The sequence below is a fragment of the Neovison vison genome, chromosome 8 (assembly GCF_020171115.1).
Source record: "Neovison vison isolate M4711 chromosome 8, ASM_NN_V1, whole genome shotgun sequence".
NCBI classification, from domain to species: domain Eukaryota; kingdom Metazoa; phylum Chordata; class Mammalia; order Carnivora; family Mustelidae; genus Neogale; species Neogale vison.
In genome coordinates, this window is record NC_058098.1 from 29,347,323 (window position 1) to 29,364,032 (window position 16,710).

General features: G+C 47.4%; 1 pseudogene; it reads right to left on the reverse strand.

Moving 5' to 3' along the window:
- Positions 1-3,732: 3,732 nt before the first annotated feature.
- The window catches only part of LOC122915389, a 46,436-nt pseudogene continuing 33,458 nt past the window's right edge, over positions 3,733-16,710 (reverse strand).

Consider the following 16,710-nt stretch of genomic DNA (forward strand, 5'->3'; position numbering starts at 1 on the left):
TATCACACCTTCCCCACCCCAGGCTTCATTATTGCCACTCATTGTGGATGCTACTATTGGCTTAGTGACTTTTCTGAACTAACTTTGTCCAGTCTGTGCTCTTTGCTGCGTGTGGCCACTGAATCCCTGTGCTGTTAGCTTAGTGGTCAACCAGCGGCTGGGCAGAGAGGTCACTTGTGTTTCTGAGCTATGGCTACAGATTGGAGGGCACCACAACCTCCTCCTCGGGTTCAAATAGTCTGCTGGAGTGGCTCATGGAATGTAGAGAAACACATTGCTTACTGGATGACCAGTTCATTAAAAGGACAGAACTCAGGACCAGGCAGCTGGAGGCGATGAGCAGGGCAAGGTGTGTAGCAGAGGCTCAGAGCTCCCCTGCTCTCAGAGTGAAAGAGGCCTTTACCCACCTTCACTCTGACCTTCGTCTGTACGTCCTAACTGATGACGTTCCTCCTTCAGGCTCATCTCTTAACTCAAGTCAAAGACCCAGCGGGCACCAAAACAACCCTTCAAGCAATAACCATTGCCTGACAACCAACAAGACCCCACGTGATGGACCTCAAAACAATGATTGGCTGAAACGTTACTGACCTCCTGCACCTGCCCACCAACTTTTGTCCTAGATTTTCCTCCTATAAAAGCTCAGGAGTGTTTTCAACACCTTGAGACCAGGCCAGTCCTCGGCCTTCCGGTGTCAGCTGCACTGAAATACATTCCTTTCCTGTGTCACCACCATTCGTCTCTCTGCCTTTGGATCTGGGACACTGAAGAGTGCAGTGCAGCAAGTCAAATGCCAGTTGTTCCCGTCCCCAGGCTTCACTGCTACTGCTCTCCCTGCAGTTCTGCTGTTGGCTTAGTGACATTTCTGAACTGATTTTGCCAAATCTGTATTCCTTGTTGTGTGTGGTCAAAATAGTGTCTGGTCTGTGAATGCAGCGGTCAATTGTCCACTGGGTGAGATTTCCTTAAACATCTGGAAACTGCCCTCCTTCTTAAAAAAACAAAACCAAAAACAAACAAACAAAAAACCTTCCAGTCTTTGCATATTGGGAGGAGGGCTCTTGGTGTGTGGGTGTCAGGATACACCTTCAGCACCAGCCAGGCCTCTTAGCACTCTGTCTTGGCCTTCACTTCCTACTTACCAAGACTGAGAATCAGCAGAGGGTAGAGCCTAGGGCCTTCTTAGATCAGCCCTGAGCAGGCCCCCAGCCCATGCATGCAGTGTCCCAGGGGCTTGGGAATAGGTCAGAGCCTCCAGGCCCTTCTTCCCTAAAGCTCCTCATCACTCAGTCTTTCTTCCAGTTATTCTGCTTGCTTTCTATTTGCCCCAACTCTTACCCATTGCCCAGGCAGTAGAGACTCGCATATGCCTTTAAATGGTTTGGATATCAAATGTCCTCCAGTAGCCACGTCACTACTGGGAAAGTTGGTGGAGAGCAACAAGTCACAGAGGAATCCAAGGGTCTGGACTTGGTGTTTCCCTCTCCTGAGATGGGGACATCTGTGAGAGGAGCAGGTGGCCAGCTGATTGGGGAGGGGGTGCAGGCACCTGACATGGACAGGACAGATGGGGTAGGTGAAGCCAAGACCCCTGAGGTATGTTCCTGGCATCTGGACTGAACTTGTCATCAAAGCTGCAGATTGCTTGGGATAATCTTCAGGCTGAGGAGGAAAATAAGGGGAGCAGAAGAGACTGAGGAGGCTCATAACAGACACACAAAAAATTGCTCAACATCCCTCAACAGGAGGGAAATACAAATCAAAACTATAATGAGATATCACCTTACCCCAGTTAGAATGGCTAAAATTAACAAGACAGGAAGCAAGTGTTGGCAAGGTTGTGGAGAAAGGGGAACCCTCTTACACTGTTGGTGGGAATGCAAGCTAGTGTAGCCACTCTGGAGAACAGTATGGAGGTTCCTCAAGAAGTTGAAAATAGAGCTACCCTACAACCCAGCAATTGAACTCCTGAGTATTTACCCCAATGATACAGATTTAGTGAAATGAAGGGCCACCTGCACCCCAATATTCATAGCAGCAATGTCCACAACAGCTAAACTGTGGAAAGAGCCTAGATGTATCCCTCGTTGTGTGTGGCCATTGGCCCATTAGCCACGTTGATCTCCATCACCTGGTGACAGGCCAAGGTCAGTCACTGAACCTCCACCACCAACCCCCTAAAAAAGGTCCCCATGTAGTAAAGGTTGCCCTGGTCCCTGGGGATGTGGGCCTGGAACTGTGGCCAGCACTGGTAGCTGAAGTCTTCATGGGACACCTGGTAGAAACTGGGTTGCAGGGTGCCAAAGAGGGGGGACAGGATCTCCATGCCCGCATGGTCACAGAACTTCATGTCCACCTCTGAGCACACCAGGTCGTCCACCTCATGGAGGAAGTGCTGCTCACAGAAGCAGCTGACCATCACCATGTGCTGCATGGACACGTCCTGCCAGTGCAGGGTACCAGGGACCTTCAACAGATGGGATAAAGAAGATATCGCCCATATATACAAGGGAATATTTCACAGCCATCAGAAAGGATGAATACCCACCATTTGCACTAACATGGGTGGAATTGGAGGGGATTATGCTGAATGAAATAAGTAAAGCAGAGAAAGACAATAATCATACGGTTTCACTCATACGTGGAACATAAGGAATAGAGCAAAGGACCATAGGGGAAGGGAGGGAAAACTGAATGGGAAGAAATCAGAGAGGGAGACAAATCATGAGAGACTTTGGACTCTGGGAACCAAACTGAGGGTTACAGAAGGGGGGCTATGGGGTAGCTGGGTGACAGGTATTAAGGAGGGCACATGTTGTGATGAGCATTGGGTGTTACAGGCAACTAATAAATCACTGAACACTTACATTAAAATCTACTGATGTACTATATGTTGGCTAATGAATTTAAATTTTAAAAATTAAATTAAATTAAAAAATAAAAAATAAAATCAAGGCAGAAACCATACATAACTCAGAGGGCTCCATGCTCTTAGAGGCTGAGCTAGTGGCCACAGCCAAGGCCTCTAGTGTTCAGGGGACTGAAGGTCTGGGAGGTGGCTCGGTGCACCCCTGCCCCTGAAGCCCCATGGCCATGGCAAGGCGCAGGGACTAGGAGGGAAGACATGACCAGAGGCCATCCTGGCTCTATGGCCGCTGCAGGACCACTCCCAGCCCCACCAGGCAATGTCTGTCTAGAACCAGGAAGAAAACCTTTTCCCTTGATTGTTCTTTTTAAAGATGGTCGCTCAAGTGGGTCAAAGCCTCTGCCTTCGGCTCAGGTCATGATCTCAGGGTTCTGGGATGGATCCCTACGTCGGGCTCTCTGCTCGGCAGGGAGCCTGCTTCCTCCTCTCTCTCTGCCTGCCTCACTGCCTACTTGTGATCTCTGTCTGTCAAATAAATAAATAAAATCTTAAAAAAGGGGGGGGCGCCTGGGTGGCTCAGTGGGTTAAAGATAGTTGCTCAGCATTGACACAGAAAAACATCTGACATAAAACTGGAGCCGCTCACAGCTGCAAATGACCCAGAAGCTATCAAAATGTAGTGACCACAAAGAGAGGACCTTTTGTCCCCAGGCAGGCCTCCTGTGCGCGGGTTCAGCTGGGGGCCCTGGACATGCCTGTGCAGGCAGGGCTGGGCTCCATAGTCTCCCTCGAGGGGACAGAAGTAGAAACATGCTCTGACAGCTCTGCTCAGGACAGCACCCCCTGATGGAGATGGGGACAGCCCCTTATGAGTCCCAGATGTCCTGGTTGATTCTTGGGCACAGCCTGAATCTCAGCTTCTTCATGAAGAGCGGGGAGGATAGCCCAGCCACTGCAGATCCCATATGTCCTCTAGGGATAGCACCTTGGTGGGCTTGTGGTCCAGCGGGTACCTGTTCAAGTGACTCTCGTCAAACCACACAACCTCGATCCCATTGGCCAGGTTGATCCCCATCACCTGGTGACAGGCCAAGGTCAGTCAGTGAACCTCTACCACCAACCCCCTAAAAAAGGCCCCCATGTAGTAAATGTCACCCTGGACCCTGGGGATGTGGGCCTGGGACTGTGGCCGGCACTGGTAGCTGAAGACTTCATGGGACACCCAGTAGAAACTGGGGTGCAGGGTACCAAAGAGGGGGGACAGGATCTCTATGCCCACATGGTCACAGAACCTCATGTCCACTTCTGAGCACACCAGGTCATCCACTTCATGGAGGAAGTGCTGCTCAGAGAAGCGGCTGACCATCGCCATGTGCTGACACGTCCTGCCAGTGTGGGGTGCCAGGGACTTCGAGGACCACCACCTTCAGCCCTCCCATGGGGGTAGACGGGACTGGCAGCCCACTGGTTGGTGATGACCTAGTAGGCGACCCTGTGTCCTACTATGATGGGCTTCTCTGCCCTCTGCAGGAACAACTCCAGGAAGACCACCTGTCGACAGGGACAAGGGACAAGGCAGGAGGAGGGTCACTGTCAGAGGTGGTGGAAGGACCCCAGAGCTGTGGGCCATGGATGTGTGCACCTTCTTCAAGGGGACAGGCCCTGGGCTGCTTTAAGCAACAGTCTGTCCAGAGCAAGTCTGCTTGTGGGACCTCCTTTCCTTCTGCTCCCAGAGAGGGAGGCCATCAGCACCCCATCATACAAAGGGGCCTGAGGCTTCAGAGGTGGGAAACCAACCCCACAGTCAGAATACTGGAGCTAGGAACACTCCCCCTGTGCCGAGCTCCCAGGCAAACCCAGCAGGTGCCCTCTCCTGGCCAACCCCCTGCAGGTCCTTTCCCCATCTGCAAGGAGTAGAGACCTTCAGGCACAGGCCTCCTTTCTGTGGCCTACAGACTGGCTAGAATTAGCAGGGCAGGCCTTCTGCCCCACTTTGCTTTAAGTGGACTGTCGCTGGTCCCCACAGAGTTGTCTCCAACTCCATAAGGTTCTCCCTTGAAGGCTACTGGGACTCTTGCTGACAAGGTCCATCAGTCAACCCTGCTATTCCTAGGAGTGATCACCCTCGAACTCCCCCAGATCAGGAATCAGGTCCAGCCCATGGGCAAGGAAGGAGAAAGAGGACCGCTGGAAGAAAAGGGGGCTTGCTTAGGCCCCAGCCATGAACTCAAGAGCGTAAGCTTCCAGGTCCAGGTCTACATCTCCTGGGGCCCAAAAAGTTGGAAGTCTTGTCTCTCTGAGGGGACCACCTGTGGGGACAACAGCTCCCCCATTGTCAGCAAGAGTGGTGAGCCCCCTGAGACTGATTTTTTAAAAGATTTTATTTATTTGACAAAGAGAGAGACAGCTAGAGAGGGAACACAAGCAGGGGGACTGGGAGAAGGAGAAGCAGGCTCCCCACTGATCAGGGAGCTCAACATGGTGGGGTTCAATCCCAGGACCCTGGGATCATGACCTGAGCCAGAGGAAGACGTTTAATGACTGAGCCACCCAGGTGCCCTGAGATGGATTTTTTCACAGACATTAAGGCTACTTCCCTGTGCCTGCCCCATACCTGGCAGCTTAGTAAGTTGCTCACACAGGGAAAGTGAGCACTATATTTAAATTGGGAGCAAGGCCAAACACAGCCAGAAGACATGAATCAGGTCACCAGGGGGCAAGTCCAGGTCCAGACAACAGGGTAACAAGCCAGGCATGAAGCAGGGGGAGAGAAGAGTGTTCCTGGCAGAGGGCAGAGAGAATGTAAAGGCCTGGGGTCAGGTCCAAGGCACATGTGGGATGACCACACACCTGGGAGGCCCACAGGGGAGGGGGGATATGGTGGGAGAGGAAAGGCTGGGAAGAACAAGCAGCTGGGGAGTGGATCACATAGAGGTTCAACGTTTATGTCTTGAAAAGATCACTCTACTGTTACTGGAGAAGAATGGGCTCTGTACAGCTGAGGACAGGAAAACCCTAACCATAAGCCCTAACCCTAACCCTAACCCCACCCTAACCCTAATCAAACATCACACTCAATTTTGAGGACTGACAGCTCTACTCTGTCCATCATGCTGGCTTTCACTCCTTGCTCAGTATTGTACTGAGAGTTCTACCCAGAACAATATGGCAAGAAATAAGGAATCCACATGTGAAAGGAAATACTAGAACTAGGTCTATTCAGAGACCAGAGATGGCATCATCTTATATACAGAGCTGCCTAAAGAATCAACAAAAAATGATTACAACCAGTCCCCTAATTCTGCAAAGTTACAGGACAAAATATCAATACACAAAAATCTCTTATTTGTATAAGCTAGCAATGAATCATCCAAAAAGGAATTAAAGAAAATAATTCCATTTTAAGGAATATCAACATTGACAATGTACATAGGAATAGATGTAATCAATGTGTACAGCTTGTACACCAAAAATTACAAAACATTGTGGAAAGAAAGTAAGGGAAACCTAAATAAATCTGAAGACACCCCATGGTAATGAAAAGACATACTACTGATAAGATGGCAGCAGTACACAAAGCAATGTGGAAATTCAATGTGTCCCCAAGAAATTTCACAAAGGCCTTTGGGAAGAAATGCACAAGCTAATCATAACAGTCATATGGAATTTTAAGGGACTGCAAGATAGCCAAAACCATCCTGAAAAAGAAAATCAAAGGTGAAAGGTCACATTTCCAAAGTTCAAATCTTAATACAAAGCAACAGTAAACAAAACATTGTGATACTGTTGTAAAGGTATGCATACACCCTGAAACAAATAATACATTATATGTTAATTAATTGAATTTAAATTAAAAAATTTTTAAATAAATAAAATTTAAAAATGTTTTAAAGTATGCATACAGATCAGTGGAATTTAACTGAGAGCCCAGAAATAAACCCCTTCATCTATGGTCCACTGAATTTTGACAAGGGTGGACAACATTACACTGGGGGACAGAATGGTCTTTTCAACAAAGGGTGGTAGACAATCCACTATCCATGTACAGAGGAACGGCACTGGACCCTTACCTCACACCACATATAAACATTAATTCAAAATAAGTTAAAGGCTTGGGCGCCTGGGTGGCTCAGTGGGTTAAGCCGCTGCCTTCGGCTCAGGTCATGATCTCAGGGTCCTGGGATCGAGTCCCGCATCGGGCTCTCTGCTCTGCAGGGAGCCTGCTTCCTCCTCTCCCTCTCTCTGCCTGCCTCTCTGTCTGCTTGTGATCTCTGTCTGTCAAATAAATAAATAAAATCTTTAAAAAAAAATAAGTTAAAGGCTTAAATGTAAGAGGTAAAATTATAAACTCTAGAAGAAACAAATGGGGATAAATCTTCATAACCTTGGATTTAGCAATGTTTTTAGATCTGACACCAAAGAATAAGAATGGAAAGAAAAAAATAGATAAAACAATATCCTCAAAATTAAAAATCTGTCCCAGGCGCCTGGGTGACTCGTTTAACCATCTGACTCTTAATTTTGGCTCAGATCATGATCTCAGGGTCATAAGATTGAGCCCCACGTCAGGCTCCACACTGAATGTGGGGCCTGCTTAAGATTCTCTTTCCTTCTCCTTCTGCACCTGTCCACTTGCACACTTTCACTCACTCTTAAAAAAGAAATATAAAAAAATTAAAAATATTTGTGCATCAGAAGATACTATCCAGAAAGTGAAAAGACCCCAGAATGGAGGGAAATATTTGTAGATTATTTATCTAATAAGACTCTGTTGCCCAGAATATGTAAAGAGCTTTTACAACTCAACAAAAAGACAATCCCATTTTTTAAATGGACGAAGGACTTGGATAGACCCTTCTCCAGAGAAATCATACAAATGGTGAATAGCACATGAATAGATTTTAAGCATCTTTACTCTTTATGGAAATGAAGATTTAAACCAGTTAGATGCCCTTTTACACAAGTAGAATCACTATGATCAAGAAAACTAAAAATAACAAGAGGATGTTGAGAAACTGAAACCTTTAAACTCACTTGTAAAAAATGGTGCAGTCTACATGTAAAATAGTTTGGCATTTACTCAGATAGATCAAAGCAGAATTACCATATGGCTCAACAATTGTACTCCTAGATATATACTCCCAAAATTGAAAACACTGGTTCAAACAAACAAACAAAAATGTACAGGAATATTCGTAGCAGCAGTGTTCACAATAGGCAAAAACCAGAAATAATGTAAATGTCCATCCATGGGGAAAAGATAAACAAAATGAGGTAGATCCATAAACGGCCATCTTGTTCTGCCCTATGAAGGAATGAAGTAAAATAGTTCATTTGTGGGGAAAAAACATGGTGGTTCCTTAAAATATTAAACACAGAATTCCACTGCAGCCTATATGGCCCCAAAAATTGAAAGTAGAAGTACCCATATTCAAAGCAGCCTTTCTCACAACAGCCAAAAGGTGGAAGCCACCCAAGTGACCACTGATAGATGAATGGATAAACAAAATGTGGTTTATAACCATGGAACATGATTCAGCCTTAAAAATGAAGAGAGTTCTGCGGTGCTTGGGTGGCTCAGTGGGTTAAACCTCTGCCTTCAGCTCGGGCCATGATCTCAGGGTCCTGGGATCAAGTCCCACATCAGGCTCTCTGCTCAGCAGGGAGCCTGCTTCCCTCCCCCCCACCCCACCTGCCTCTCTGCCTACTTGTGATCTCTATCTGTCAAATAAATAAATAAAATCTTATAAAAAAAATGAAGGGAGTTCTGACACAGACTACAACACAGGTTGAACCTGGAAGCCATTACACTGAGTGAAACCAGCCAGTCACAGAAGGAGAGATACTTGTGATTCCACTTGGATGAGGTGTCTGGGACACAAAACTGGATGTGGCTGCAGGAGACCAAGAGGAAAGGACAATAGGGAATTGGTGTTTCACACATACAGGCTCCCCCAGGGAGAATGAGAAAGTTCTGGAGAATGATGTACAACCGTGGGAGCTCAGCTAAGGTCAGAATTGTGTATCTGAAATGTTTTAAGGCATCAATGTTCTTATGTTCAGTCACCGTGAAAAAGTGATTGAAGGACTGACGCACATCACAATGTGGATGGACACTGAAAACAGCCCCAGTGACATAAGCCATATTGAAATACCACTCTAACTGGAGCCATCTGTGCTCCTTAAGTCCATCAAGGTTACCCAAATAAGGGAGAGTCCTGGAAGAAGTTCCAGAAGAAAACTGGATCTGAATGGAGAAGACATTTCAGACCATCCGGGCAGGTGGTAACAGTTGAAGTGGGCCTGTGCTCTGGGTTCAAATGTGGAAACCATCACGATTTCCTCACTTGGGTTTCCATGGTGGTTCCGCAGGACAGTGTCCTTATTTGGGGTAAAATGAACCAAATAACTTGGGCGAAGTGGCAAACGTGGTAAAGAAATGACAGCTGGGGAGTCTGAGTGTGGAGATAAAGCATATTTGTGTTGCTGTGACAAGTTACAGCAGATTTGAAATCACCGCAGAGTAAATGACTCTTCGAAACATCCACATTAGCACCACATTACAGAAGCAGAGAGGACATCAGACTCCAGGATGGAGGCCAAGCCCTCCCAGATCCAGTTCACCCACCATGGACAGGCCACTCGCCCTTGGAGAAGGCCACATGTTAGCAAGAGACTCGTGGAAGGATTAAATCAGGCGCCCCCGTGTCTTGGGTGCAGTGGAAGCAGTGGGATTTGGAATTCCAATTCTCCATAATGCTCAACCACAACCTGGTCAGAACTGTGAAAAAGCAGGAAGGGAAGCCTCAGTAAAGTGGACTGGGGATGCCAGAAGGGGTGGCTATAAGGGGGCACCTGGCGCTCAGTGCCCGTTACAGACCCCACATTAGAATCCCCCAATGGAGAAACTCATCCATTCCCAGGCCCCACAGGGGAAGCTGGAGGGTCCATCTCCTACAAGAAATCCTGCAGCTTGGCCATTGAGAATCCTCCATCACCCCGAGCCCCTGCCTTTCTCCAGTGGACTTTCCTTGCAAGCAACCCTTCCAACTTCCTCCTCCTCCGTGAAATAATGTTCCTCTCCTTTGTTTCTTGCACTTGTCTGTGATGGGACTAGCTTGCTCAGCCCAGATTGCCGTTCTCTGCTATTCCCAAATAAACCCATTTTGCTGGTCAACTAACTGGCAGTTTGAGTTTAAAGTGAACAGAACTAGTAAGTCCAAGAAACTTGCAAGGAATAAAATCAATCTACATGAATCAACTTGCAAGGAACAAAATCAATCTACATGAATCAATTGCATTTCTATGTGCTCCGAAGGAACCATCAGAAAGAGACTATGAGGGCGCCTGGGTGGCTCAGTGGGTTAAAGCCTCTGCCTTTGGCTCAGGTCATGATCTCAGGGTCCTGGGATCAAGCCCCACATTGGGCTCTCTGCTCCACAGGAAGTCGGCTTCCTCCTCTCTCTCTCTCTCTCTCTCTCTCTGCCTGCCTCTCTGCCTACTTGTGATCTCTATCTGTCAAATAAATAAATAAAAATCTTTAAAAAAAAGAAAGAGCCTATGGAGAACAATCCCATTTACTACTGCACCCAAAAGAACAAGATACCTAGGAGTCCCCTGAACCAAGGAGGTGACAGACTTGTCCTCTGACAGCCATGAGACACTGATGACAGACATGGAGGGAGACACACGGAGATGGGAAGACAGTCTGTGCTCAGGGAAGAACCAACACTGGGAAAATACCTGCTCTCCCCAAAGGCGTCTACAGGGTCCACGCTGTTGCTCCCGAACTTCCAGACTCTGGACCAACCCTGAAGCGGGTGTGGACACAGGAAGGACCCTGCAGGGCTGAGGCGAGGGGAGCAGAAACACCCAGCTGGCATCCACTCCCTGACTGCAGACTGTCTGAGGAGCCCCACGAACCGAATCTGCGTGTGTGCACACAAACACAGACGTGGGATTCAGGGCGCACATCCAAGCCCAGAAAGAAGAGACCCCACAGACCCGCTCATAGCACCGTGGGAGGCCACATCGCCACACACAATACCACAGAAGTCCCAGTGTCTACACAGCGTGCCCTTCCTCCGTGGGGTCCTGAGACCATGCACCCCCTCGTCAGTCCCTGCTCAGCCTGCTTCTCCTCACCTTCTCCTCCAGCAGCCAGTCCTGGGGGGGCTGGACTGCTGTCGACGTGGACGCAGCCCCACATCCTCCACAGTAGATCCTGTCAGTGTGGATGTGAACGCACATCCTCCCCAGCTTGTCCTATCAGCGTGGGAGCGACCCCACCTCCTCCAGAAGTCTCCACAGTGGGTCCTGAGGAGGCCAGGCTCCTGCCCCACCTACGGCTGCGCAGGCCAGGCTCAGGGCGGGAGCTGGGGTCTGGCGCCCTCTGCGGGCGGTGGAGACAGTGCAGGACTAGGGGAGCTCACCCTTCAATGGAAGCACCTGCTCCCTCCAGGGGTCCCGCTGAAGCCATTTCATTCTGGAAATTCAAGCTGCATGGAGCCCAGTACCCCCAACTTCTCCAAAAATAGCTAAAGAACAATGAATTTGAAACAATATGGAACAACAACAGTCCCTGGCACAAACGGTGGCTCCGAACATGACCCTGGCTCTGACGCAGACCCACACTCTGACCTCAACTTGTTCTCAAGCCTGGCCCTGTCCCCAGCCCAAGACCCTAACCCTAGCCCCCAACCCAAACGGTGTTCATGAGAATAAAAAGGTAGAAACTGCAAATATCCATCAATAGTGAGCGCATAAACAAAGTGTGGTGAAGGGTTTGAATTTGGGTTCATGTTCAGGTTTCAGTCAGAATTCTAGATCAGTCTTTGGGTTTAGGGTCAGGGTGAGGACTTAGAGTTAGGGGCAAGGGAACAGTTAGAGTTTAGGACTTTAGGTTTATGATTTAGGGTTTAAGACTCAGGGCTTCTGGGATAAAGTTCAAGGTCAAATTTGGGGTTTGGGTTCATGCTGGGATTTGGGTTCAGTCAGGGTTCATGGCTCAGAGCTCTGGTTTAGAGTTTGGGTTCATGCACCAGGGCTTGGATCCAGGGCTCAGGTTCAGAGTCAAGGCTTTAGGTTCAATTTCATATTTGGGATTCAGGGTTCCAGTTTGGGCTTTAAGGTCAGGTTAGGTTTCAGCATTAAAGTTAGAGGTTAAGGTTAGGTTTAGGAATGACACATTCTTTTCAGTTGTCATCATGGATACAAAATTTCTATCGGAAGTTTCTAAATCTGAAATGTATTTCATCTGGGTGTCAGGAACTGGTTTAGAATTTAAGATCTTAGTAACTCCCTACCAACATCATTCTGATCCTAGGGTCTCCCAGTCACCCAGAATTCACTTTTGTCTTGGCTCAAACATACCCTTGGCAAAGAAGGGCGAGCTGCTGCCAAATTTGAGATGATTTCACAGTGGTGGAGGTGAGAAAACAAATATTGTGGAACTGTTCATGGAAAATGAAACAGAAGACAAATAATTGGTTGACTCCTGATTCTTCCACAATAACAAAGACCAAACTTCCAATAGAATCTGATAATCTTCCCTAGGAAGGCCTATGGTACTCATTACCAGTACCAAAAGAGGGCCCCTTCCCCTGCTTTATTATTTTTTTTTTAAAGAAATTTTTTACTTATTTGACAGACAGAGATCACAAGTAGGCAGAGAGAGAAAGGAGGAGGCAAGCTCCCTGCTGAGCAGAGAGCCCAACTCGGGGCTCAATCCCAGGACTGTGGGATCAATACCCAAACCGAAGGCAGAGGCTTTAACCCACTGAGCCACCCAGGTGACCTCCCCTGCTTTAAACTAAGAATCACAGCAGGATACTTCCTACTTTGTGTCGAAAATAAAATTTTATTATTTGGCTGTTCCAGTACAATTTGTGGAAGCACTGACATTTTCCTTCCTCAAATCCTCATCGACACACGGGTAAAATGCAGGCAATGTTGTAATGCATGAATACCAAGTACAAGGAGGGCTATTAGAAGCAATAAAAAGATACTGAATATGAAACTCAGAAAAAGCGCACTTTATGGGCAGTTAATGAGGACCCCTAACCATAAGATCTAACATCTCATCCTATAGAATTCACCCGTAAAAATCATTAATAACTGTGACGCCTGGGTGGCTCAGTCAGTTAACCACTGCCTTCGGCTCGGGTCATGATTACAGGGTTCTAGGATTGAGTCCCGCATCAGGCTCCTTGCGCCGCAGGGAGCCTGCTTCTCTCTCCACCTCTGCCTGCCACTCTCCCTGCTTGTCCACGTGCTCTCGCTCGCTCCTTCTCTCTGATAAATAAATAAAATCTTTTTTTAAAAAACTCATCAATAACAATAGCCTGTGGACCACTGTTACCACCTCACCGGTGACCTCTAGGCTTGTAATACACACTCTAACCGCTAGAGACACACTTCTCAGCAGCAGAATGAGACTTGCCCACGCCGGGTGAACCAACTCTTACAGTAAAGCCAAACACATCCCATTCTTTGGAAATCCCAGCCATTAGGACAAAGTCACAGAAACCACACCCAGAACTCAATAAAGGACAGACACCTCATGAAGCGGATGCTGCAGATTACCACCACTCCCAGGAAGTAACACTACAGTGGATTCCAGATCTTTTCCCTTCCCAGGATTACACGGAACCCTGCTTTCTTCCAATACTCTATCCTCAGAACAAAACCATGAACTGTTCTCATCAGTCCTGTGTGCAGGCTCACAGTGAGCCTGTGAAAGCCAGACACCTTCTTGAGAGCACTCAGCCTCTCACGCCTATCCTAGCAGATGGAGGGTGCTGCTCTCTCCGACTTCCATATCAACTAGAGAATACTTGGAACAAGTCTTGCCATACTCCATGCAATGGGTATATTCTTCTTCTGCAAAATGGCAGATGGTGAAACACCATAGACTCCCCGCACCTTCTTGAACCTAGATAAGCTGGAGATACAGTTTGGCCAGAGCTATTATCCCCAATCACCTACACACACACACACACACACACACACACACCCTTCCCTTGTGCACTCCAGACCAGTTTCCATCCACTTTGTTCATTCTCAGCCATTGTCTCTGCAGAGTAGTACAGTAGTACCGAGGTGCTGGGCTGATGTGCTAGGCGCTAAGCCAGCACCTTGAATCCAATTACTATCAGAAATTAATATTCATTTTATTAACAGATGCATCCTAGAAGATCTTGCCACCATGGCCATTAGAAAAGTCATTACAGGGACGCCTGGGTGGCTCAGTTGGTTGGACGACTGCCTTCGGCTCAGGGCGTGATCCTGGAGTCCCGGGATCGAGTCCCGCATCGGGCTCCCAGCTCCATGGGGAGTCTGCTTCGCTCTCTGACCTTCTCCTCGCTTGTGCTCTCTCTCACTGTCTCTCTCTCTCTCAAATAAATAAATAAAATCTTTAAAAAAAAAAAAAAAAGAAAAGTCATTACACCTGAAAAAATGTTCATCATCATTAGCCATCAGGGAGATTCAAATCAAAACCACATTGACATACCTTACACAAGTTAGAATGGCCAAAATTAACAAGACAGTAAACAACATGTGTTGGAGGGGATGTGGAGAAAGGGGAACCCTCTTACACTGTTGGTGGGAATGCAAGTTGGTGCAGCCACTTTGGAAAACAGTGTGGAGATTCCTTAAGAAATTAAAAATTGAGCTTCCCTATGACCCTGCATTTGCACTATTGGGTATTTACCCCAAAGATACAGATGTCGTGAAAAGACGGGCCATCCATACCCCAATGTTTATAGCAGCAATGGTCACAGTGGCCAAACTGTGGAAAGAACCAAGATGTCCTTGAACGGACAAATGGATAAAGAAGATATGGTCCATTTATACTATGGAGTATTGTGCCTCCATCAGAAAGGATGAATACCCAAGTTTTATATCAACATGGACAAGCCTAGAAGAGATTATGCTGAATGAAATAAGCCAAGCAAAGCGAGTCAGTTATCATATGGTTTCACTTATTTGTGGAGCATAATGAATAACACGGAGGACATAAGGAGATGGAGAGGAGAAGTGAGTTGGGAGAAATTGGTAGGGGAGACAAACCATGAGAGACTGTGGACTCTGAGAAACAAACTGAGGGTTTCGGAAGGAAGGTGGGTATTAAGGAGGGCACGTATTGCATGGAGCACTGGGTGTAGTGCATAAACAATGAATTCTGGAACACTGAAAGGAAATTTTGAAAAAAAGAAAAAAGAAAAGAAGAGTCATTACAACGGAGGTCCTAATAACCTGTGCCAATAACCTGTGGACCACCCAGGCCAGGGGCTTTTCCATTGCCACTGCAGAAGTGGCCTAGGCCAGGCCTGTGCCAGTGCCACAGAGGGTCCAGAAAGCCAGGTGGTCCATAACATTGCTGAGGGCTGTTGGACTCATCTTGAAGCCCGCACATGCTAAATCCTCTGCTAACTCAAGAGAACCCTAAGTATGCTCATGGTCTTGAGCCACAGATGGTCTTGACCATCTGTGTGGTATATAACCGGCAAGATATACCTACCAGCCAATGGGGACATACTCAGCCAAACAATACCTACATGGAATTCAACCACAGACAAACATCTTGTGGTAAGCTCAAGGCATACAGAGAAAGGTGGGAGAATTTCTGAGGCCTTAATTGTTAGCCAATCTCACTATCATCTTTTTTTTCTTTCAAGTGGAGGGGCCAGGGTTAGGCAGGATAGATCCCCGTGAACACCCACCCTGCCATTGGAAAGGAAGAAACCTCTCCCCCATCATCCATTTTGTTGCAGATCTGGGGTGTGGGAAACTACCGCCCATGGGCCAAATAGACCTCCCCGCATATTCTCTTAATCAAGTGTGACTGGAACATGAGTTATGGACAGTCTGTGGCTACTTTCATGCCACAAGGCAAGAGTGGAGTCATTGTTGAGACACCACATGGACTGCAACACCTAACAGAAAATTTTTACAGAAGACTTTACAGAAAAGTCTGTGCCGATCCCTGGTCTCAAAGATCCTAGGATTATATCACTTCTTTGAGTGGAATGGAGTGCCTTCTGGGTAAAATCTATTTTCTTCACCCCAGAGGCAAAGACTTCCATCCTTTTAGCCAGAACTCCATATCTATCCTCCTCCATTTATACCTTGAATGGCACATCTACATGTTTGCAGTCCAACAGGAATTCAGTGTAGTTTACATGGTAGTGATGCCCAGAAATGGAGGTGTAAGTGTGCACTTATGAGTGTGAGTGTGTGTTTTGTCTTTGTTAGCCACAGTGTTGAAGGAGAACACAACACAGTGGCATGCTTTCTGTCCCACAAAAACAGCTACGCAATGTGGTTCCATAAGGATCTCAGAAGGAATCCACCTTCATAGAACAAACTTCATCTGGGAGGACTCCCAAATCCCTTGTTCTGGACACTATATTCCACCAAGGCTGGGGGCCCACAGAGGAACAGAGACTCCCCTTGCTCATCGGGATTTTGAAGGATGCCTGCTGTTCCAGGACAAAAGATGCTAAAACCTTTCATCCACCTGTCATCCAGCCAGGCATCTGTGAGAGAGATCTACTCCAAGCAGAAAAAACAGACCAAGAGACAACAAATGACAGCCTTGTGTGACAAGTGCCATGACAGGGGAAACTCGGGAGGACTGGGGGTGTACAGGGTAGGCCAGATAGGAGGGCAAGGGGACCAGGAGTACTTCAGGAGGATGTCGCAGTTGTGTCCTTGTGTGGCTACACGTGTCAGTGTGACCGGGCATTGGCCAGACTGGAAATGACAGGGTGGGCAAGAGGTGGTGTCCCTAAACTGTCTTCTGCAAGGCAGAAGTTCAGTAATATTTATTTCAGTACAAT